Source organism: Sus scrofa, chromosome 11 (genome assembly GCF_000003025.6).
Source record: "Sus scrofa isolate TJ Tabasco breed Duroc chromosome 11, Sscrofa11.1, whole genome shotgun sequence".
Classification (NCBI taxonomy): Eukaryota; Metazoa; Chordata; class Mammalia; order Artiodactyla; family Suidae; genus Sus; species Sus scrofa.
Genome location: NC_010453.5, coordinates 61081082 through 61106040, shown reverse-complemented (window position 1 = coordinate 61106040; position 24959 = coordinate 61081082). Strand labels below are relative to the sequence as shown.

General features: G+C 39.4%; 1 protein-coding gene and 1 long non-coding RNA gene across 5 annotated transcripts in view; one reads left to right on the top strand and one right to left on the bottom strand.

Moving 5' to 3' along the window:
• Positions 1–24959, bottom strand: part of GPC5 (glypican 5) — a 1358912-nt gene that overhangs the window by 1043871 nt on the left and 290082 nt on the right. The gene's annotated exons all lie outside the window — the stretch shown is intronic.
• LOC106505326 lies at positions 1325–19421 on the top strand. 2 transcript variants are annotated; one of them, XR_001299644.2, is made up of 5 exons: positions 1325–1837; positions 2241–2380; positions 13775–13981; positions 14397–14637; positions 17633–19421. It is a non-coding gene; the product is annotated as an uncharacterized LOC106505326 (long non-coding RNA). The 2 variants fall into 2 exon arrangements; XR_002336562.1 differs by having other exon boundaries at positions 1325–2380.

Below are 24959 nucleotides of genomic sequence, written 5' to 3'. Positions count from 1 at the left end.
GGAGCCTGCTGGTAAACATTATGAAAAGTGATAGATTTAAAAGACATTAGGAATTTGGAAATGGCAGATAAAGTATCAAATTTAAGATAACCCTGTCTTCTTCCTCCCCAGTCAGCTGATAGAGAGAAAGACTGGGTTATTCACTATATGAATAATTGCCCTTATTTTGCTCAATATGTTCATCCCTCCATGGCACATACAACTTCCTAGTCTAGCATGTAATGTGCTTATTTACTCTGTTTTATTGTTCCCTATCTGTCTCCAACTCTAGAACAAAAATGCAAGACGGTAGGGATTTTGTTGGTTGGTTTTGTTCACCACTATAGGCCTTAAAACAGTGGCAAAGACAATATGGTGCATGCAATAACTAGTTACCAAGTTAATAAATGAGTGAAAACTAATTAATTCCATGCTCACCATGTTCAATTTAGGATTTTTTTTTTCTTGGAAAACATCCAGAAAAAAAAAATATATCAAGTAGAACCCTACTTCTTTTTTTTTTTTTTTTTTTTTTGGCTGCCCTGTAGGGAGTTTCCAGGCTAGGGATCCAAGCCGCAATTGCTACCTACTTCACCATGGTGACACCAGGTCCTTTAACCCACTGTGCCAGGCCAGGGATCAAGCCTTCATCCTACTGATGCAGAGACACTGCCGATCACATTGTGCCACAGTGGGAACTCTGAATCTTAATTTTCAAACTTAGTGTGTAACATCTGGGAATCTTGCCAAAATGCAGATGTGGACTCAATAGCTCGGGGTCTGGCACAAAGGCCCAAGAGTCTACTTTTCCAAGAAGCATCAGGTAATGCTGATGTTACTAGTATAACAACCACAGACACCATGAAGGTTTGCTGTTGGACACGTGACCTCAGAATCAGTGGACTCGGCAAGTGATGTGAAGTTTACCGTCAATAGAGGTGGTAACTGAAGTCCTAAATATAGAAGAAAATCTCCTAGGCAAATAACAGGAAGTGAGAAAAAGTCAAAGGGACTTAGAAGTAGAGCAAAGCAGAATAAAAACTTCAATGTTAAGCACTATAAAAACTAAAGAATGAGGAATTCTTTTTTTGGCTTTTTTAGGGCTGCACCTGCAGCATATGGAAGTTCCCAGGCCAGGGGTCGAATCAGAGCTGTAGTCTCTGGCCTACACCACAGTCACAGCAACATGGGATCAGAGCCACATCTGTAGCCTAGACCACAGCACATAGCAATGTGGGATCCTTAACCCCCTGAGTGAGGCCAGGGGTTGAACTCTCATCCTCATGGATACTAGTTGGCTTCATTACTGCTGAGCCACAACAGGAGCTCCCAGAATGAGGAAATTTAGAGAGCTACTCCTCAATGTAAAAGGCCATTATGAAAGGTTAATTAAAATACTGAGAATATCCTTTATATGGGGTGAGCATAGTTGTTTTGGACGGAATTGTGTCCTCTCCAAAATTCATATATTGAAGCCTTAATCCCCCATGTATTTGAAGAGGTAATTAAACTTAAATGGGGTCATATGGGTGGGTTCTGATCCATTGACTGATGTCTTAATATGAAGAGGAAAGGGAACAAGTAGGGCATGAGCTCAGAGGAAAAGCCGTGTGAGGACACAGCAAGAAGTGGCCAAGTGCAAGCCAAGGAAAGAAGCCTCAGGAGAAACCAAACCTGCCAAGGTCTTGACCTTGGACTTCTGGCCTCCAGGCCTGTCAGAAAATTCATTTCTGTTGTTCAAGCCAGCCAGTCTGTGGTGTTTTGTTACAGCAGCCCTAGCAAATTAATAAAGTAATTCACGCATTTGATAAAGAATAACAGACTTCAGATTTTCAGTATGATGAATATTAAAGAAAAGGTAAGAAACTGGAATCAGAGAGTCCTCAAAAGGAATATTAAGGGAGTTCTATATGAGTGTATGCTTGTTTGATTACAAAAGAGATTTTAGAATATGTGTGTGAAACGGAAGACGATAATAAGGCCGCAGAAGTGATGTGCTTTCTCCAGGCTTAAGCTTTGAGGATCCGTGTGACTTTGCCAGCGTCTGATTCCCTCCCTCCTGATGGTAGGCAGGCCATGCCTCAGATGGCAGCCACTCTGTCGCTCTGAGACCGAACCACAGAGTAGCCACAACTTGAGCAGCGCCCCCGCTGGTCTGCAATGAGCATAGGTTGTGAAAAAAATCTTTTGGTTCTAAACCAATGATAGATTGAGGTCGTTTGCTACCCCATCACAACTTAGTCTCTCTTAATTTCTACAAGGATAAGAAAAGCGAATTAATAGCTGATGGATCATAAATTCTAAAAAGAAACGAGGACGGATTACGGAAAACGGAGTGTCTAGCTTTGGAGCGAATTCTCTGAGACTAAAATAATGGAAGAAAGTCTACGTCAATGTCGAGGTAAGGTTTGATTTGTGAGACTAAACGCTGAGAGGAGAACCTACTTTGCAAGTGTATATTCTGCGTGTGGCAGTTTTTAGGTCACAGGAATTAAGAGTAGTGTTGTGAAAAGCGGTTGCATTGAAGGACCAGGAGATCTATACTGGATATAGAATAATAATTGAATTGGCAGGAAATGAAGGAGTTAAATACCTAGTGGCCTTAGTGAGATTAAAAACAACTATCTACTGCCACAGAGCCGGGTAATGGTGATCTTAATAGAGGAATCCGTACTTCAGTTCTCAGCTTAAGGCTCAGCCTCTTTTTTTTTTTTTTAAATGCACCAGGCCCACCTTTTCCAGTTTTCCATGAGATGTCTCAGTGGATAAAATATCATATTCTTTGAGTGATTCCATATTTTAAGTTGCTGGAAGAATGACTATATCAATATAAATATTTTCTAGATCATGAGAATAGTTTCAACTAAAATTAGGAAAAACATAAATGCAGGGAGATGTTAGAAGCTCCAGCTTACTATCCTTGAGGGGCTGTGTTACCTACATGTTGGTTGTTCATGTTAGTCTTAGACATCTCTGGAATATACAAGTCAAACACAATTACGTCTTTTTTTTTTTTTTGCCTTTTCTAGGGCCGCTCCTGCAGTGTATGGAGGTTCCCAGGCTAGGGGTCCAATCAGAGCTGTAGCCGCCGGCCTACACCAGAGCCACAGCAACATGGGATCCGAGCCACATCTGCAACCTACACCACAGCTCACGGCAACGCTGAATCCTTAACCCACTGCGCAAGGCCAGGGATCGAACCTACAAGCTCATGGTTCCTAATCAGATTTGTTAACCACTGAGCCACAATGGGAACTCCTCAAACACAATTATTAAGAGTAACACTTTGAAATGCATTTTTTTAAAGAGGAAAACATGTTTGTCAGAATATTTATTCAAAGCCTGTGTGTCAGAGCCATAGGCAAATGTATAATTTCTCATTTGGAATGATAACAGTCTAACAAATGACTTCTCTGGCTCTAGTTTTGCCTTCTCCTCTTCTCTTCAAGGTGTTACCAGCCTTAAGGCTCCAGAAAACAGCCATCACACCTTCCTGTTTTAAAATCCTCACCATTCAGGGAAAATGTCTTCCCATGGCTCATCATCTCTCCTTTCTTTGCCCCTTTGTTTCCCATGACAGTTGCCCTTCCCTGCAGCCACACACCCCAGCTGAAAACCACACATGTACATGGTATAAGAAATCTCAAGATTTACTGCATAAGATCCCAAGTTTAGTACATGAAGTTTCTTCTACCCTGAACTGCCTTCCCTCCCGCTTCACCCTTCCAACCTTCCACCCATCCTTCGAGATCTACCTTCAACCTCATCTCCTAACTCTTTGCCTGACCAGCCCATGAAGCTTTTGTTGGTCTATCCTATTTCTCACATCCCACTTGGTATCTACTTTATGGTTATCTGGTATCATAATGCCTCTGTCTGTAATGTCTGCCTCCCCAATTAGAGGGTGCATTCTCTGAAGACAAGAGCCAAGCCTGCTTTATTTCCCCAGGGTTCGGTACCTGGGGAACAACAAATTCTTGTTGAATTGGCCCCAGATGTGGCATCCATTTTTAACCACTTCCAGAATGAGAAGTTTCTGCAATAAATACACTTTTTAAAATGATAATAATAATTTTAAGTCCTTAAAGGTTGCTGTTGACTTGGGAACTTTTAAGTTGGGGGACCTGCTCCTAAATTTTGGAGAAATATCAGAAAGACCTTCCTGGTCTGTCCTATTAGAAAATGAAAGAAATCCAAAGGCAGGACTACAAGCTGTGCCAGGTTCTACTAAACAGGCTCAAGCCAGATTCTATATATACACAAGATGCTGAAATTAAGATGTGGTGACACATTGCTATGTAGTCACACTGTGGTGTAAGATAGCTATAAGAATTAACATATCAGGAGTTCCCATTGTGGCTCAGCAGAAATGAATTTAACAAGTATTCATGAGGACGTAGGTTAGATCCCTGGCATTGCTCAGTGGGTTAAGGATCTGGCATTGCTATGGCTGTGGTGTAGGCTGGTGGCTGCAGCTCCAATTCGACCCCTAGCCTGGGAACCTCCTTATGCTGTGGGTGCAGTCCTAAAAAAAAAAAAAAAAGAAAAAACAGAGAGAGAATTAACATATCACACAGGTATACCATATCATAAAGACAGGGTCAGAAAGAGCCTTCACGGTCATCTGTTCCAGTCCTGCTCTGTTCTAGCTGCACTTTATCATCACGAGCAAACATATAAACTGTTTACCTAGACTTCTCCCTCAGACATTCAGATCTGATCTTTGGGGTAGGACCTGGACATTGGAGTATTTCTAAAAGTTTCCCACAAGATCCTAGTGTTCAGTCACTTATTTTATAACTACGAAAAGTGAAAACTAGAGAAGCAAAAGGACTTGTAAAAAATAAGTTAGGCATTTAGACCTCAACACTGTTGTTTCATTTATTAATAAAAATGCCATCACTAAGCAATATTGGGAACATATCAGATATTTGACCCACCAAAGCTGAATGAATCTTTATAGAGAAGAATATTTTCCTCCATTTTAAAATTTTACAGAAATGATCACTCTTTTCACAGAACATACTTAGTAGTAGATTGGTAGACCAGAAAACAGATACATCACTTCTTCCTGCCAAAATATGCACTTAGAAAGCAACATGTTTAGACAGGATTTATCTGTATCCCTTCACCAGTCTGAAAGGTCTGGTGCAAGAAGCAGGGAGTGGAGTAAATTCTGACCACTGGCTAATGAACAGCCTTGCCCATTGTGCTGGCACAGGAAAGAGAGAAAGCTGGAGAACAATTGCTCATTCATAGTGCACAGCCTTGTTTGCCCTGAGCTGACTGAAGGCAAGAGAGGAACGCAGACCAGCTTGGTTAGTGCTTTCTTTGGTTTCCCATATCCTGGAAGCCAGCAGTGTCAGAAAGGTCTCCTGATCTGCCATGTGACAAAAAAAAAAAAAAAAAAAAAGTAATTCACCCTGAAGTTGTCATTTCTAGTTAGGTTGATACAGGAACGCCCAGTTACTGCTCGAAAACTGAGCGACACTTCTGACTGACTTTACCATTATCATTTGACTCAAATCATTTTTTTTTTTTTTTTGTCTTTTAGCTATTTCTTGGCCACTCCGCAGCATATGGATTCCCAGCTAGGGTCGATCGAGCTATAGCCACCGGCCTACCCAGAGCCACAGCAATGCAGGATCCGAGCCGTGTCTGCAACCTACACCATAGCTCGCGGCAATGCTGGATTGTTAACCCACTGAGCAAGGGCAGGGATCGAACCCGCAACCTCATGGTTCCTAGTCGGATTCGTTAACCACTGCGCCATGACGGGAACTCCGACTCAAATCATTTTTAATGACAGAAATAATTTCTTTTGGTGAGCAGTTAAATAATTAAAAGGCACATGAAGGAGTTCCCGTTGTGGCTCAGTGGTACCAAACCCAACTAGCATCCATGAGGTTGCAGGTTTGATCCCTGGCCTCGCTCAGTGGGTTAAGGATCTAGTGTTTCCATGAGCTGTGGTATGGGTTGCAGGTGAGGCTTGGATCCCGTGTCGCAGTGGCTATGGTGTAGACTGGCAGCTGCGGCTCTGATTTGATTCCTAGCCTGGGAACCTCCATGTGCTGCAGATGCAGCCCTAAAAATAAATAAATAAATAAATAAATAGCACATGAGGAATAAGTTAATATCTATGGCTCTTCAGTGTTTCCATCCTCCCTCCCGAGGCAGCCAAGGGTATATGGCCTCGTGTGCTTTCTTCAGGTTCCTCAACGTGTACCTTAACATGTAACCAAAAAACATAGACAGACAGACAGACAGAGATGGTTTGGTTTTACAAAACTAGGACCAAGCTATACACATGCAAGAGACTGGCTCTGCTCCCTTGACAATATACCACAAACTCCTTTCAGGTTAATAAATCTCAGTCTTACTTTTATACAGCTGTATAATATTCCAAAACCTGGATATAACAACACTGCCATAATTTAGCAAACCACTCCACTACGCCAATTTTTCCTTTTTACTTTATAAGGCTGCCATGTTCCTTATAAAGGAAGGTTTGAAAAGAGATAACTATGTGTTCCAAATTCTGCCAATTTTCTAGAGAGCTGTTTTCACTTAAGCATGTGGCTCTAATCTATGTTTGATTTTGCATTTTATTTCATTAGACATTCAAAAGGCGAACCTCTCCATCTAATGTCTTCATCTAGTGGACATTTGTGTTCATGTTAAAACGTTTATCAATTGTCACAAAGAGCGCCCCCTTGCCTTTTTTTCCCCTTGAGCACAATATATGAGAGACTATTTCTAATTTGGGCCAAAGCTAATTATATGGAAAAATGTTGGAGAAGAAACTGATTTTCAAATGCAGCTTTTCTCTGTGGAATGTTTCAGACCACATGTTTCTGTATTTAATGACATGTATTGATTTTTTTTTTAGCCCTCATGTCAGTCCACACATAATACAGAACCCAAATTAAAAGCAGTGCCTCACACACTGTTTGAAAGTCTCTGTAGAACAAAGGTCAAATACGCAGTTTGCCAGTGAATGGCCTGAGGCTGAGTTAAGGTTAATGGGCGCTAATGAACAGGCTCAAACCTGTGGATGTGTCTGACCACCGCTGTCAAACAGGAGGCATTTAAAATGTCAGTCTCCTGCTCAGCAGAGGAAATACATAATTACATGTTTCTAGAGAAGGGCTATTTTCTCTGGCAGTTCAGAATCCCTATTTCATCATTTGACTTAATTCTCAACAAAGTCATTCTATTTGAAAAAATATTTGTAGAGATCTTAAGAAGAGATTTCTAAAGATTTCTTTCAATTTCTATTCCACAGCAATAACGGTTCTCATGGTATTGAAAATAAATATATACAGATAGACTGGCTACAGGGAGACTGAAATCTAATTTCTTGGCCCTTTCTATACAGACTTTGTGATGCCTGAAGAGATGGGGCAGAGGGGGGATGCAACACTAAGAAGCCAAAAGCAAGAAATGGCACCAGCACATTTTAACACAAGTGGAAATGGGTTTCCAGCATATTGCACCATACTTGATGAAAAAGAAAATATGGGTTTTTTCCAAAAGAGTAACTTGTAAAGTCTGTCCTCTGAACCCCACCTGAACCTACTGCTCATCATGGAAGGTGTGACCTCAGAACTGGCACCACTCTCAGAGAGAAGAGGTTTTTTTCCCTGACGAAATGACTCCAGGTTTTTCCGTCCTGACTGGAAGTCATTTGGTTCATGGGATGGGACTTCCCCTCCTTAGCAGACCCACAGGCTTTCTCAACAGAGCTGAAGGGGTTAAGACGGGCAGTAGATTGGGGAGCACCAAGGAAAATAATGGAAAAGAGCAATGGAAATAAGCTAATATCTTTCCATCCCTCCGCAGAGGGCTCTTTTTGGACAGGTGCTGCGTGTTTCACACTGACTGGTGGGGATTGTATATTAGCCTTGAGCTGGCCCTTCAGAGCTGTCTACACAATTAGTACAGATGCCTCTATTCTCACTTCGCAATATCCTTCAGACTCAACACATTACCATGTAACATCCCAATAAAAAGCACCCTTTCTGAAACCATCCTCCTCCAAAAAGAGTGATTTAAACTTGATGTCAAAACTAGGTTCAAGACCAGCTCCCATCACATTTTCCCATGTTGTAAACATGTACCTCAAAACACACTGAGTCTGTGCCCCATTAAAAAGGATTTTAAACAAAGACCTTAACTCATTTATAAAAATAAACACAGGACCAAGCATCCAATATTTAAACCAATCAGATAGTATTAAGCTGAGCATCCCAAAGAGATGTGATATAATTTCTCCTACCTCATAAGTTTTTTTGTTCATCTTAATAAAAACATACAATTACTTGTTCAGTTCTACTAGTTTCAGGAGGCATGCTAATAATTTTCGTATAGAAAAAATTGTCTAGGATCTGGCTGGGTCAAGACCAAGGAGAAAGTTGAGCCAAACAGAATCTCTGCAAATCTAGTGATTCTAGTGATTCTAATATAGGTCAATTATACAAAGGAATATCATACCTATATTTTGAAATTCAGTATCTTAGGTCAAATCTTGAATGTTCCTCCTTTTTGCAGGAAGTTATTTTCTGTGTTTTCTAACACTTTAACTATAAACTGCATAACTTAGGGGACAATAAAACATATTCTGGATCATATTTTCATCTCTCAGCATTAGCAGAACATTAATGAACTATTTTCACTTTGATAGTCTGCCAATAAATGGGCTGCTTCTTCCTCATTTCCTGTTTTCTTTATTTATGACTTCAATTAGATATTCCTGGTCACCTCCATAAATAAACTCCTCTTATTGATGGCCAACCTATGCCCAGTACAAATTATTCTCGCTTGCATTTTCAGTTACTGTACACCTCGTGGTACAAATAGTTGTGTTCCTGGATTCTGATATAACTATGTGCTTTAGGGTTAGGAAATCTGTAGTCAACATAGTTCAACAAAAAGCTGGTATTTTCATCTTCAAGTATATTCCTATTATTCCAGTAATTCTCATTTTGGAAAAATTACTTTTGAATATTACATATAACCCAGGTATTACTGGATTCTCAACTTCTAAAAGGTGGCTTAGAATATTGCTGACCAGGACTGAATAATGTACAATCACATTTACCCACTTATGCCATCTAAAATGTTGTCCAGGAGTTCCCGTCGTGGCGCAGTGGTTAACGAATCCGACTAGGAACCATGAAGTTGTGGGTTCAATCCCTGGCCTTGCTCAGTGGGTTAATGATCTGGCATTGCCATGAGCTGTGGTGTAGGTTGCAGACGTGGCTCGGATCCCGCGTTGCTGTGGCTCTGGCATAGGCCGGTGGCTACAGCTCTGATTGGACCCCAATTCTGGGAACCTCCATATGCCGTAGGAGCGGCCCTGGAAAAGGCAAAAAATAAAATAAAATGTTGTCCATATGATCAGAATTAAAGTAACACAACCTTCCATTATGATTATTCACATAATCTTTGTTTTTATAAGACTTAGCTTATATGGGAAAATGCAGACAAACAAAATATGACGAAGATTATAAATCCTTTGGATTCACTCAAATTGCAGGACCCCAAACTTGTCATGTTCCAGGCATAACAAGCTTTTTTGCTGAAGGAGGGTCAAAACAACACAGCACAAGGAGCACCACAGACCTGTTGCTCTTCAAAAGTCATCAAATAGAATGAATCAAATTCTTTAGAGGAAAATGTGAGCTGAAAGTCTGTGAGTCTACAAATACGGGCCTAAACAAACTACTTTCAAACTTCCATCAGCTAAATTCTAAGCTAAAGATTCCACACGCAATTCTGGAGACCATGGTGTGTCCTGGTAATGGTTGATATAAATGTGTCAGTATAAAGAAAAAAAAAAAAAAAGCAAAATCTATTAAATGATATAATCCACTCCAGAAACACATTGCTTCTACTTTGAGGACAATTATGGAGGAATTGGCAGCTTTGTCATTTCTACTGAACATGCAACTGGATAAAAATATGAATCTCTTCTGGTTCTACTGCTCCCCATATTCCCTCTCGTACCTGTGTGCATAAGACATTTCAAAGGCCAGTGACAGATTTAAATTGATGGAATATTCTTTGCTGCGTACAGTTAAGTGAAAGAAATACTTGGTACCCTTGTGTGGAGGGAGCACTCATGATCTTCTATATACAATTAATTTTGTTACTTTAGTCAAAAAAATGAGCCTCACTCATTATCCTGATGCAGACCCCATAGATTCTGCTAAAAACTCTGAAATAGCTTTTATGCGCTCCTATAAAAATCATCCCTTTCAATATGACACAAATTTCAATCCTCCTCACTTAAAAATTGAGTGAAAAAAAAAATGAGAGCTGAATGTGGGGTTCTTTTCAACTCTTCATTCACTGGCTTGCAAAGGAAAATGGATAGAAGGTTCCCTTGGAGGGAGGAAGGATGTGAGGAAGGGAGGAAAGAAACTTTCAGGTATGTTAGGGAAAATTTCACTCACAGTTTGGTTTTCTTGGTAGAAGAATATTTGGAGCCATTTAAATTAAATAACCCTACCGTCATGATTATAAATACCATTGAAAATTTTCTAAATTCATCTGGCAAAAGCTACTGTTTACTAGGAAATAGAAGGTTTGGGGAGAACCACTTAAAAATATGTCCAACTTAAAGGTCATTTTTCCTATGGCTGGCTGAGAAATATACTATTCTCTCTATAGTGAGAAATTTGGGGAGATTTATTTCTGCTCACATGAACTTAAATTTGTCAGTTTCGATATTACAGATGTCGCAAAGTAATTGGAAGCCCAAATGACTGCGGACCATGTATTTAACCTGAAGATTTTAGAATAAATCTCTTATTTCCTGATACAAACCTACCCTTATATAAGCAAGCAAACTATGAGGGTTCTCACTGATACCTACATAAGTTTGCATTCTATAATTTTTTTTTTTTTTTAGGGCCACACCCATGGGGTCGAATCAGAGCCACAGCCACAGCAATGTCAGATCCTTAACCCACTGAGCAAGGCCAGGGATCAAACCTGCAATCTCATGGATCCTAGTCATGTTTGTTAACCACTGAGCCACGATGGGAACTCCTGCTGTCTGTAATTTTTAATCACTGTTATCATCAAAACAAAATGAATGTGAGCAGCACCCATTAGATGCCAACCCTGTGTACGGAGCCACCTCCAGGAGCCTTGTGATTTCTGCTTCTACTTTATACCAAGCCTTGGGAGCCGCATCTCCTTTCAGCACAAATACTATTGAATATTAGCTTAAATTTTCCACTGTTTGGATTTTGTTTCAGATATTTCACAGCATGGTCATTCACTTTTCCACGGACATCTAGAAAGTAAGAGCAAACCCAGCTTAAAGTCTTTGTTTTAATATGCTTTTAGGTGGAGCAAATTGCATTTCAGGGCACTGAAACTGTGCACACCTTGGACTGTGGACTTTTTGGGGGAAGTTTTTATCAGATTCTCAGTGGGATGCATGACCCGCGAAAGGTTAAACACTGCTAGCCTAAACTTTTGCCATATGTTTGCTCTGCCTCCTGGCATTCCTTCTTCCTGTGTGCCTGGGTTTTGACCCCGTGGGGTCCTGCCCTACATTATTCATGTGGGGCTTGACGTGGGCCTGCCCTGTGCTCAGGTTTCCTTAGCCCTGCTCTGGCCTGGCCTCTGGCCCCCTATCCAGCCTGGCCTTGGCCTGCCCTGCCCTGGCTGCCCTCACTGCCACCACTCACTAAGCACTGTTTTAAATTAAACAGCAATGTTCTTATTGAAGGGAGCATGACCTTTATTTTAGTAAATTAAACTTGCAGATAATAAATAATAGTGGCACCTCAAAGCAGCACTAACTTGCTTTTAGGAAACAGATTGAAAATTGCCTTCTCCAGTCCTATACATGATATTACACTTTTCTCCAAGAGTGGACTCACCCACTGAGGATGTGTATACACAATTCATTAAGCCAGGACCATTTAAATAAATATATATCCTCAAACACGCAAACATCAAGAATGTTATAAATTAATTAATGTTGGTTTCACTAAAAATGTATCTTGCTAAACAAGGGTTGACAACCTAGCTATAAACTCGTGTATTTTAAGCTAACCGATCCTATTTAATAGGAACTTTTTGAGCTGTCTTGGCCATAATCCTAAATAATATTAAGTGTTCTTCAGTCAGTATATGTTGAAAGTTTTTTTCTTATTGTGATTTAATTATTTTTAACCACATCACTATGTCATCTTGTGATATTCAGGGTGACAATTATATTTGCTTTCAGAGATCAACTCATCCTGATAAGAATGATGCTCTCTGACTCAGTCCTCTCTTTAAACTCGGCTATTTCAAGGGTCCTCTTGAGTTCCCACCTTCAGTAAATAAAATTATTCATGTTTCTAGTGGCAAAATTCTCACCCAAGTCAAGATTTAATAATCACATTAGAATAAAATGGAATGTCCCAATGAAGTTCTGAGGAGAAAATCAAGAGAAAGAAAAACTCCTAAAGTTATATTTTGTTTTCAACATTAAAATTCCAATATTTCTAAAAATTTTCCGTTCCCTCCCTTCACATCAACATCATCTCTGACATTAAAAATAATGTTTCTTTTACGAAGACCTAAGATAGTCTCTATTACCCCAATACACACTCATGCATGCAGCCAATCCCGTAATTGGCGTATTCTTAAATGAGAAGCTTGGCTAATTGGAATGCTTGCTGCAGAACAGATGGGGCACTGGTGTTGAGACTCCATCTTAATTTATTGTCCTGGGGTTTTCCTAATTACCCACTTAATTGGCACAGCCACACCACTTTGAAATAATAATGTACAGCTAATTATCACCGATTTAAGCCTGCTAATAGCGTATTCTTACCAGCTAACTTCAAGAAATCAAGCAGAGAGCAGGAACTGCCACAGGGAACCCACTCTGCCAGGGCTGGTTTAGACAGCTAGATGAGTGCAATGTCCTTTAAACCCTGCCGATTTGGTTTCTGCCCAAAAAAGGCTAAATAGTGATGCTTTGCTAGATGTTTAAAGGAACAGTAGCTTTTCTTTGCCTTTCTCAACTTGTTGGAGACCTTTGTAACTAGTGTATATCAATATCTCAAGGTCTTCAATTAGTTCGTTATGAGCAGGCAACATACATGGGAAAAAGAGGGTTGGCTAAATAAGCCCATCTCCAAAATGTGATTTTAAAAAATAATAAATTCTAAAGTTCAGCCCCTCTTTCTCCAAGCTCAAAGACAGACTTCATCAACAAGCTTATTATCACAACCCTTAGATCCAGAGACAGATTTTACTAAGTCCATTTTCTTCTTGACATGTTAGAACAAGAAGGCAATGTGTTCAATAGAAAGGTTCGCTATGAATATAGAGGAAGAAGGAGGAGGGGGAAACAAGAACTTAGGAATATAAAGAGAAATAGCTACATTTAGGATAGAAGACTATACTTCTTCCTTCATTTACCCTTATTCTGTGTTTATTTCAGGAATATTTTCACATATCTCCAGGTCAGATTTCCTAGAAGCAGCACTTGAGATAGGAAGGCAGATACAGGTGATCCACTGAGGAACTGCTCTTAAGTGAGGGAAGCCAGAGAAAATGAGAAGTTAACAAATGACTGTCTCTCTCGCTTCAGCCAGATTCCACAGGACGTGGAATCCACATATTTGTTCCCACCATTTGAGCACATCATGTCAGTTGGTCCCTGCCTGCAAGCTGCCCTCCAGGGTGGAAGTTTAACCCTCCACCAAAGATGGAGCATAGCCAATGCCCAGGGTGTCTCCCAGTAATCTTTCTCCTTGCCCTTCCTGCCGTTGTGTAGACTCCCTCCACACTGAATGAAACTGACCTGTAAAATCTTCAGGATATTGCAGAAATGACAGGGTGGGACTTTGGAGGCTGGCTCATAAAAGACACTGAGACTTCAGCTTTGCTCTCCGATGGCTTGTGCTAAGGGAAACCAGCCACAACGTGGTAGGAAAACTCAAGCCACTGTGACAAGAAACCAAGGCCTCCTGCAAACAGCCACGTGAGTGAACGCTCTTGGGAGAGGGTATTGCATTCCCATTCAAGCCTTCAGTTGACTGCAGCCCTGCTGACTTCTTGACTGAACTCTCCCCGGAGACCTTGAGCTAAAACCCCACAGCCAAGCAGCTCCCAAATATCTGATCCACAGAAGGGGACATAATACATGCTCAGTGTTGGTTTAAGCGACTAAAGTTTTGAACGATTTGTTAGGTAGCAATAGATCACAAATACAGACGGTTGCTATGTATTGAGGGCATTTCCCGGAGAATAAGGCAGCTGTGAGTTATCAGCAGTCAGGACACAGGAGGATATAAAATGGCCAGTAAAGGGATGTGCGTAGGGAACCAGCAGTATGCAGCATCCACTAACCTTAGTGACCGCTCTCATTACTTGTTTCCATTAAACCTTTCATACAGCTTAATACAGTGTCATGTCATGAACTGAATACGGCTCGGACATTTACAATTTTAAAAACATTGCTGGCAAGAACTTGGAGTTCCAGACCTAGTGAAAATATTCTTCAAAAGTGAAGATACAAACAATAGCTGAGAGAATTCATCACTGTATAAACAATGAAAGATGTACTACAGCTAAGGCAAAATGATTCTAGATGAACACATGGAACTGAAAGAAACAGTACCAGAAAGAAAACAATATGTGAGTAATTATCGGTAAATATTGACTATTTTAAAACAACAGTTGCAATGATGTCTTGGGGTGTTAAAATGTTGGTAGAAGTAAGATATTGGTTGGTAAAAATAGCATAAAAGGTAGAAGAGAGTAATGGAGTGAAACTGCTTTGAGGTACTTTTATTGTTCAATGAAGTGGTAAAACTTTTAAAGGAGACTGTAAAAATTAAAAATGCATATGGTGATCTCTATGATAACCATTAAGAGAATAATAAAAACACAAGCCTAAAATGCTATGAGGATAAAAATAATAATAATCTGTTAAATTCAAAAAAGGCAAGATGGAATAAAGAATAAAATAATGGGATAAAAAGAAAAAAAAAAGATGGTAGCCTTAAAATACAATTACCACCTCAGTGTATCATACATATCACTATAAAATACTGTGGAAGCAACGCAACATTGAGTCACTTATGTCAGGTACAAAAGGGGGAGAGTGAAGCAAGCATATAAACAAAACTTAACCTAACTTTATGGGAATTTGGAGCTCTTCTCAGAAATTGGCAGAGGACACCATCCAATCTCCAAGTCTGTTCATGCCATCTCTGGACTTCCTGTTCCCCTAACTCAGTTACCATGATCCAAATAAGAAAACCAGTAGGCAGCCAATCAGCTGAAAAAGCTAAATAACTTCCATATTTATTCCATAAAATCCCTGTAGTCTGTGAACAACTCAAAATTCACTGCTACCATAGCCTAGATTTTCCCAGTTTGCCTATCAAAATCTTTGCAGTAAACTCATCTTTCTGCTTTTCTAAAAATTCACTAGAGTTTGGTTTCTCACACCATGGATTAAACATTCCAATTAAAACAAAAACAAAAACAAAATCATCACAAAATACTGTTAACCACACCCCTCCAAAAAAAAATCAAATTATGTCACCAATGTTTATATCATAAATAGACATTTTTCCAAAGACATCTGGATGGCCAGAAGGCACATGAAAAGATGCTCAACATCACTAATTATTAGAGGAATGCAAATCAAAACTACAATGAAGTACCACCTCACACCAGTCAGAACAGCCATCATTAAAAAGTTTAAAATAACAAACACTTGAAAGGGTGGGGGAAAAAAGGAACCCTCCTACACTGTTGGTGGGAATGTAAATTGGTGCAGCCACTCTGGAAAACAGTATGGAGGTTCCTCTAAAAACTAAAAAGAGAGTTGAGAGTTGCCATATGATCCAGCAGTCACACTCCTGGAGCTGTATCGGGACAAAATATACATGCATCTCATGTTCATAGCAGCACTATTTATAATAGCCAGGACATGAAAACAACCTAAATGTCCATTGACAGATAAACGGATAAAGAAGATATGGTATATACGCAATGAAATACCACTCGGGCTGTAAAAAAGAATGAAGTAGTGCGGTTTGCAACAACATATATGGACCCAGAGAGTCCATACTAAGTGAAATAAGTCAGAAAGGGAAAGACAAATAGCATATGATATCGCTTACATGGGAAATCTAAAATATGGCACAAATGAACCTATCTACAAAACAGAAACCGACTCACAGACGCAGAGAACGGACTGGTGGTTGCCAAGGGGGGGGGGGAGGAAAGATTGGGAATTTGAGATTAGCAGGTACATACTATTATATATAGAATGGATAAACAACAAGGTCCTACTGCACAGCACAGGGAGCTATATTCACTATCCTGGGATAAACCTCGACAGAAAAAAATATGAAAAATAATACATATATATGCATAACTGAATCACTTTGCAGTGCACTAGAAATTAAAACACAAATCAACTGTACTTTGATAAAATAATTTTTAAATGGTTATATAAATAAAGCCACAAAATTTTGTATTGGTTGAACAATAGAAAACTATTAAACTTTTCCTCTGCCACAAAGACCCGAAAATATATGTATTTTAAGTTAGGTGCCATAAATCTGCATAATTAAACAACAGAAGTTTTTATAAGATATACCAATAAAGAAACTAAATTTAAAATAAATTACAATAAAATAATTTTTAAGACAATGACCTATATGTAAAAAGTTTTTAAGTTTTAGTAAACTGAATAGAGTCTATTTTCAATTGTATTGTAAGACAATGTCAGAGATACTGATGCATTTTATAACTTTTTGAGATTCTAGAACAATTATTAAACTATAGAAACTGTTAAATTCTTTTGTTCCATAGTTTACTTTTGATAGCTTTAAACTTGTTTATATTTATACAAGGTAGTTTCTGCTATGGGTATTGCTCAAAGTAAATAAAGAAAATAAAACTAAAAAGAGAAAATCGTCGTGGACATAATTCTAATTAGTAAACTAAATCAGGAAATATTAAGTTTTTTAACTTCACATTTTTATGAACTACACAAAGGTGGCTTGGTTAATAATTTGTTAGGTCAATTGGAAATCCATATGAAAAATTATGTGTGCTTCACATATAAAATGGCAAAAAAACAGTTACTGAAAAATTGTGTACCATCAGCTCTTTGAGGGAGATTTAACTACTTTTTTAATTAAGAAACCTGAAATTAAAAAAAAAAAAACACTTTATCTAAATTTTAATAGTACATGTGTTTATGTATGCATGCACAAATACACATATAGTCTCAAACATAGAGAGTTGAGTTAAGCAAACTTCTCAGTTCCTGGCACAGCATGGTAATTTATCCTTGAGCACCCCCACTCTCATTTCTTTCATTATCTTCTTTTTTTCCCTCAACTCTCATTCTCTTTCCTGGTTTTCTATAAATATCCATTCTAATATAGTTACTGTAAGTACTTTGCCATAGCCTTTCCTTGAAAATGTGTTTATTTTATGTGTGTTTAATTTATATTAATATTGTACTATTATTTTCATTCAATAGTTTTTTTCTCTAGTCGCAGCGATAGGTTTTGAGGTGTGAAAGTATGTTCTTTCCTTCTGACTGTGTCATAATGTTCTAAAGCCTTACATTTTACTTTTTTCTCTTGCTATGGAAATATAGTTTGTCTCTAACTCTCAGCTACAACAGATTCTGAAGAATGACCTTCGTGGATATGAGCAAGAGTTTCTCTGGGAAACAGCCCAAGGAGGTGGACTATAGCACACAGAGTATGAGTTTTACCAGGTACAGCAAGCTTCTTGCCAGGATGGTTGTTCCTATACACGGTGGATCATCCACAGAGAAAACCCAGTTCCATGAACAGACCAACCATTAGAAATGGAGTACTAACTAGCCACAGATAGCACTATAAATATGTCTTTGCCTGAATCAATCTTTGTATTCAATATAACTCCGATAAAAACTCAAGAGATTATAAAACACATTTGAAAAAATAAATTTCACAAACATCAAGGATTCTGAAAAACAGTAAATAAAGAGGCTTACAAGATTTAAAAGCAATTGATGCAGGCAAGGAATTTTTAAACGAGAAACGTATTTGGTAAACTTAGTAATTTCTCTTTAACAAAGATCATCTTAGACTAAGTTATCATTAACTGACTTATTTACATGTAACTGAAATATCATCATAGAAAATATTTGCAAAGTCTACAATTGAAAAATAATATACAGAACATAAAAAGAAACTCCTGCCAATGGATAAATTAAATTTAAAAAGGAATCTAGAAGGAAACTCAGCTAACAGAAAAAAGGAATCTCAGAGAAAACAGAACACAATTGTAGGAAATTAAAAAATGTTAAACTATTAGTTTGTATCAGTTAACTTATATAACTATAATTAAACTATTAGTTAATACATTAATTAGAATGATAAGAAAACAGCTCACCCATGAAATAAGAGTTGGTATGAATTAACAAAAAAATTAAAAATCCTTGGAAATTAAGGATAGTTTTAAATGTCATGTTATTGGCTATAAAAAGAATTCAGACTCTCATCTAGTTCCTAGTTCCCAGCTTCCAAGTACCTTCACTATAGCAAGACTGGGTTCTCTTGAGAATGATCCATATGCAAGGCTAACAATTAGTATAAATCTTCCTTCATGTCTTTTCTTAAGAGAACTGTGGTCCTTTTGCTTTTCAGGAATAGACATCAGCTCTCATTTAACTTTTATCCTTAAGACCCAGAATGCCATTATACTCTGTGAGTCTTAAAGGGGCTTATAGAGGTCAAAGGAAAATTAAATTTTAGGCTCAGTCTGCCTCATGCTGGGTCCAGTGAATCCACAGAGGTGTGTCTGTTTCACACACCTGAATATATATTTGGAAGAGAGAGACACAACCTCAGCAGTGTCCTCATACTGGATCTTCAAATTATAGAGTGAGGGCCAAACTGAAATCCCTAAAACTACTCGTGTGCAAAAAATAGTAAAACAAAAAAAAAACACATTGTTAGGTGTTTTGGTTCCGGTACCAATTCCAACACGTGGAGAGAAAGTGAAAGTCCCCTTACCAACAGAAAGCTATTTTCCTACAATATCAGGGTGTCTGAAAATCCAGTCCAATTCTGAGACTACCTATGGGGAGATACCATCAGATGCCACCGGGTAATGGTCCAGTCCTACAAGACTGTGCCCCCTCCAATCACACACACACACATACACACACACACACACACACACACACGAGGCCAGTCTCAAGTCCAGGTTTCACCTGTATGTCCGAACAACTGGCTACAAGTGACAGGTTCCCATGAAGTTCTCCACTCTTGGATTTCATTCATTTGCTCCACAATTCATAGAACGCAAAGAAACATTTTACTTACCGACTCAACAGTTTGTAATAAAAGTATGTAACTCAGGAGCAGCCAGATGGAAGGCACAAGGCAAGGCACGGGGGAAGGGCACAGAGCATCGCTACCATCTGCAGACACCACTCTCCCAGCACCTCCATCTTTCACCAACCAAGAAGTTCTGCAAACCACGTCTTTGAGGTTTATCTGGAGGCTTCATTACGCAGGTGTGATTGATTGACTCATTGGCCATTGGTGATTGATTCAACTTGCGACCTCTTGCTCCTCACTGGAGGTGGGGAGGTGGGACTGAAAGTCCAACTTTCTTTATTTTTTGTCTTTTTTTAAGGGCCGCACCCACGCATATGGAGGTTCCCAGGCTAGGGGTGGAATGGAGCTGTAGCCGCAGTCTTACACCACAGCCACAGCAATGCGGGATCTGAGCCGCCTCTGCAACCTACACCACAGCTCACTGCAATGCCAGATCCTTAACCCACTGAGCAAGGCCAGGGATCAAACCTGTGGCCTCATGGACACTAGTAAGATTCGTTTCCACTTAGCCACAAAGGGAACTCCTCAACCTTCTAATCACATGTTTGTTTCCCCAGGCATACAGCCCCCATCCTTAGGTAGGGGTCCAAGAGTCATCTCATTAACATAACGAAAGACACCTTTCCACTCTCATCATTTAGGACATCCAAGGTTTTAGGAGCTCTATGCCAGGAATGATGTTGAAGAGCAAATACATATTTCTTCCTATATCACAGGATCACAATATCTCTAGGGAATATGCCTGCAGAGTTTAGGGTCATCATCAAAGATATGAAAAACATAGTGGTGCCCGACCCTAACACCTCACCACTGACCCCACTTGTTCAGCTGGCCTGTACGTACTGGGATGGACATTGAGAATGACTGGATTATCATAACCTGAGTCAGACGGTGATTCCAATTATATACTCCTTTGTATGTGGTGTCTGCTAGAACAAATCAAAACATGTCCTGCCACCTGCTATCCAGCTAATGATTTGGCAAATGCTTTTATCTCCTTACCAATTAGTAAGGACAATTAGAAACATTTCACTTTCAGCTGGCAAGAACCCCTGCGCTGTTAGACCTCAGGGCAATTCTTCCACACCGTGACAGACAGGAGCTGGGATCATCTAGACATCCTACAGGACACCGTGCTGATAATAAAATATTGATCACATCATCCAAGATAACTTAGTAGACAAGTGGATGACTCTGGTGGGGAAAGATATTGACATTTTGAGTGCTTGACAATTCAGCAGGGTTTCTAAATGTCTAATAGTCTGAATCCGATCAGGGTATTTTAATGTAAAAGTCAAATTTTTGCACTTAAGATAACCTAGTGCAGAGGAAGAGCGGCACGGTGCTTTTTGGGTCCTTTGTATATTACAGAAACCACATTATACACATATTACAACATACTGTGTTGCTGTAACCCATTAATAACCACTCCTCTGATGTTTAGTCCAGATGACCTAGCTCGTCCATTCAATGGGGGCTGAAGTACTGGTCACAAAGAAAAATGTGCTACAGAGACTCTAGAAAGCCCCATCAGAAGACTCTTAGTATAGACATCAAGGGCTTGGGAATAAAGTTATTTCTTCTTTTGCTGAACACCGTTTTGTTTGGTTAGTGCTTTGGTTGGTCAGTTGGCTAGTTTGTTGGTTTGCAGTGGGCTCTGATAGAAACTGCATTACTTGAACCAGCAAGTAATTCTGCAACTTGAGATGCCCATGATGAACTAAGGGCTCTTGGATTTGCCAGGCTATAAGGCCGGGCTTGTATAGAAGCAATATAATATTGAGTTGAAGCGATCTACTGGAAATCAGGCTCAAGTGGGTGGAAAAAGCACAGGTCAGATCCATGGAAAGTAGTCCAGACTCACTAAGCACCTATTCCTGCTACATTGCCCCACCCATTTCAATCAAAATTTATGACCTCATGAAAAAAGGTCAGTTCATGAAGGAAAAAATTCCTTCATTTTGCTTCAGCTTTATTTTCTTCTGTTAAATTTAACATAGGATTGTATGCATTATACAAACTTTTTTTGAAAGTTTGAATATATTTATATATTGAAAGGGAGACTTTGTGGAATGATGTTAATAATGGTTACTTCTAGGTAATAGAATTTGGAGATTTGACTTTGTAATTTTCTGTATTGCTCGATTTTTTATAAAAAGCATATATATCACCTTTACAAAATCAATAAAATCTTTCAAAAAGAAAAAAAGAAATAAAATTTTGAAAACTACAAAAAAATTTTTTTTCAGGTGGTAAAGGGAAAATTAACACGGTATTGCTAAGAGAGCTCCCCACAATGGCGCTGGGAGGCCACTGAGGAAGCGTGACTTAGACACTTCTTAGTCTGGATGGAATCTGACTTTGACCACTTGTTGTCTTAATGCAGGCACCCAGAACATCTCCCCAGTGATCCTGAACTCAAGATACTTATCGGACCCCCAACTGAGCAGGGCCTGGTAGGACTCTTGGGCACAAAAACCTTTCTTTTTCCCCTATTTCTTGTCAGCCTCCATGGCCTTCCCTGAGGTCAAGGGGCAGGTTCAGGCAATTGCTGATTAGGGAAGGGTGAGGATTTGCAAAGGGAGGAATAGTCAAGAAACCATAGTACAGCCTTGGGGCAGGATCCTGGTTCCCCCTCAAGGAATACACATAATGACATAGGCATTTTATATACCTAAAAGAAAAATTATAATCCTTATGCTTCTTTTAGAAATGAACAGTTAAAAACAATAGTTTAAAATTGAATAGCTTGGGGCCCTTCCTTGTACTTCTCCTAGCATGATTGCACCCTAATGCAATCACCTCTGAGCTAAAGATTATGCACCCTGGGCATAAAGATTATAAGCACCTGATGTTTTTCAGGAACTTTCCTAGTTTGTTCTAATCTCTGATCATCATGTGCTTTTTGCATTTTGTTATTCTAGAAAAGGTCACGATGCAATAACCCAAAAGACCGCCACCTGAGTCAGGCCAAGCTCCACTGGCACCACCTTCCATGACTAAGGTTGCCCGAAAGAAAGGTTCACATTAGCCCCAACCCTGATTCCTTCTGAAACCCTGTTTTTCTCTTTTTAGTCTATAAAACTCCTGCAATCCTTCCCCAAAGGAGGGCACAGTCTTTAGGGGATTGGCCTGCTGTGACCTCCTCTGCCTGGAAGAGCAATAAAAGCTGTTTTTTTCCCTTTACCCCAAATTCTGTCTCTGCATTTCTATTTGAAAGCAGTGGACAGAGACTGAGTTTTGGCAACAGATCCTTACCCCAATTAACTTGTGACAGCCTATCTACTTATTGAAACTTACCTTAAAATAGCCTTTAAGGATAAATATTTCCTTTCTTGCTTCAGAGTCAGTCATAATTCTTACCAGACCACGTTAACAATCTTGTATCTTTTGTCTTTATAAGACCCTGACTCTTCCGCCACCAACACTATTTGTTTCACCTATGTATGTGTCTTCCGAATTGCAATTGCTAAAGCCCAAATAAATCCTTTTCTAGGAGTTCCCATTGTGGCACAGTGGCTAACGAATCCGAAAGGAACCATGAGGTTGTGGGTTCGATCCCTGGCCTTGCTCAGTGGGTTAAGGATCTGGTGTTGCTGTGAGCTGAGTGTAGGTTGCAGTCGCGGCTTGGATCCCGCGTTGCTGTGGCCCTGGTGCAGGCTGGCAGCTACAGCTCTGATTAGACCCCTAGCCTGGGAACTTCCACATGCCATGAGAGCGGCCCTAGAAACGGCAAAAAGACCAAGAAAAAAAAAATTATTTTCTAATTTGCAGCATTGCTTGGCTACCAAAGTCTACTTTATCAATGGAAAAGGATCAATAAAACTCAGGTCTAGTTTACAGATAAGTCTGTACAATATATAGGCATCAAGCAGAAATATTCTGCCACAACAATTAAATCCCAATCAAGGGTGGCAATAAAAAGTGTGTAAAAAATGAAATGCTTAAGTGGGCTCAAGTGCAAGACTTCTGGTTGTTGTCTTGGTGTGGCATGAGACTGGCCTGTGATGAGTCTACCCTAATTTACAGGAAATGGCTAACAGTGGCTGACGGGTCAAGGACATAGAAATAATAGGTTTGCAAGGTTGGTGACAAAGAGGTCTGGTCAATGAGGGCAGACACATAAAACTTTTCACTCAGATGAGCCTTTCATTACTCCTGAGCCATGCTGTAACATTTCGTTGGCACTGGCATTGTTTTGCAAGTGAATGAACCAGGTTAAATGTCGCCTTTTGTTTTGGTTTTCCAGCAACTAGGTTGTTTTGGTCTTGAAACTGACATGACCTTTAAAAACTTAAGATCTTCCTTAACTGGGTTTTATTATAAGAATCACCATAGCCAAAGCATACTAATCTCTCAAATGCAAGAAATGACAGCTGATCACTATAGATGTTTAAATTGAAAAAACAAACCAAAACCGAAAAAAAAAGAAAAAGAAAATTAGATGAAAAAACCCTCAGCTACTTTGTATGCAAACAATGGGCTGTTTTGAGCTGTAGCAAATACCCAGCAATAGCTCAGTTCTTTATCTCCTGCTTATAACCCATCTGAGTGGAGAATAAGGCAATTAAGAGCAATAGCCCAAAAGAAAAGAAACAGATTTTACAGGATAAAGCTATGTAAAATACTGAGGTATTGTTAGAAATAATTATTTGATTAATAAACAAATACAGAATTCTGAATTTCACTTCAATTCAAAAATACCTACCAAGAAATTAGTATTTGCCATTGTGCTGGTCAGCTGAATACCAAAACAAATAAAACAATAGTTTCCTCCAATCTTGAGAGATTTTTAATTTAGTCACCAATTATCAAGCAAATGGACACTAATGAAGCTTGAATTCAACAAATGAAATGACGGGCACAGCGGTGGAAATGTGAGTTACAGAAGCAAGCCATTCAATGCCTATCCTTTTGAATCAACAGATAGTAATTTTCAGCATTCCAGGTAAATGGTATGGACATTTTATTTTTTTAGGCAGGTATTTAATATTCAGTGATACTTAGCATATCATTTACATGAATACTCCTTCTGTCCAATTTGGTAGTCATTAGCTCTCTATAAAATTTAGACTAAAATTAATTAAAATTATGTAACATTAAAAAGTCAATCCTCAGTCGCACTAGTCATTTTTTAAAAATCGTGTTTTAGGAGTTCCCGTCGTGGCGCAGTGGTTAACGAATCCGACTAGGAACCATGAGGTTGCGGGTTCGGTCCCTGCCCTTGCTCAGTGGGTTAATGATCCGGCGTTGCCCTGAGCTATGGTGTAGGTTGCAGACGTGGCTCGGATCCCGCGTTGCTGTGGCTCTGGTGTAGGCCGGTGGCTGCAGCTCCAATTGGACCCCTAGCCTGGGAACCTCCATATACCGCAGGAGTGGAGCAAAAAGACAAAAAAAAAAAAAAAAAATTGTGTTTTATTGTAGTAAGAACACTTACCATTGGGCCTGCTCTCTCAACACATTGTGAAGTGTGCAGTACAATATTGGTGACTGCTAGGAATGGGAAATGAGTTAAGGTTCACGGGGCCTGGTTTCAGTTAAGCAAGATGAATAAGTGTTAGAGATTGCTGTACAACATTGTACCCCAGC